Source organism: Sphaeramia orbicularis, chromosome 7 (assembly GCF_902148855.1).
Source record: "Sphaeramia orbicularis chromosome 7, fSphaOr1.1, whole genome shotgun sequence".
NCBI classification, from domain to species: Eukaryota; Metazoa; Chordata; class Actinopteri; order Kurtiformes; family Apogonidae; genus Sphaeramia; species Sphaeramia orbicularis.
In genome coordinates this window covers 14,565,564-14,566,322 of record NC_043963.1, presented here as the reverse complement: position 1 = coordinate 14,566,322, position 759 = coordinate 14,565,564, and positions in this window count along the sequence as shown.

Genomic DNA, 759 nt, shown 5'->3' with positions numbered 1-759 from the left:
AATCCTCTCATCAGAACACAATGCGACACTACCACTTCTCTGCTGTAACACAATGATCAGAACCATAAAAACATTTGACAACCATTTACAAAACTGTCAGCTATCTCTATAATACATTTTAACCAAACCGTAACTTTTTTTTTAATTCATCCATTTTCAATTGATCAACTAATCATTTACATATCCTGTGTTTTCTTGATGGAAATACTATCATGCTGCATTAGGTACAACATGCAACCTGGAATTTTTCAACCTTGTACTTGGTGGACATCCTACTTTAAATTTCTGACCTGGAACATGATCCTGTCAGTTCAACTACCAAACTGTTTTAAAATGACCACACTATATTTTATGCAGTTTGGTTAATTTCTTATTTTATTTGATCTTCAGTACAAAAAAGATTTACAAAGAAACACTTGAGCTCAAAGCTCATATATGTTATTAATAGTATTCAGTCAGAGTTAAAGATTTTACATGAAAAAAACTAATAGTGTGAAAATGTGTGGTAATGATATGACTCCAGGTTCCATACAAAGAGACGAATATTTTCATGTATTAACAGTTTTAATAAGGCAGTCCAGCTGTTCAAATCCCATTACCAACTAAGGATCAGTGGTAGAAGCAGCATTAAATCTACCGTCCCACAGTGTATTCCATCATGTCACCCAACCCTAGTTCCATGTTATCTGAATTTTGCTGATCATCAGTAACACACAAAAACTAATTGTTTTCTCCTCTTTTGTGGATCTTCATATGTTC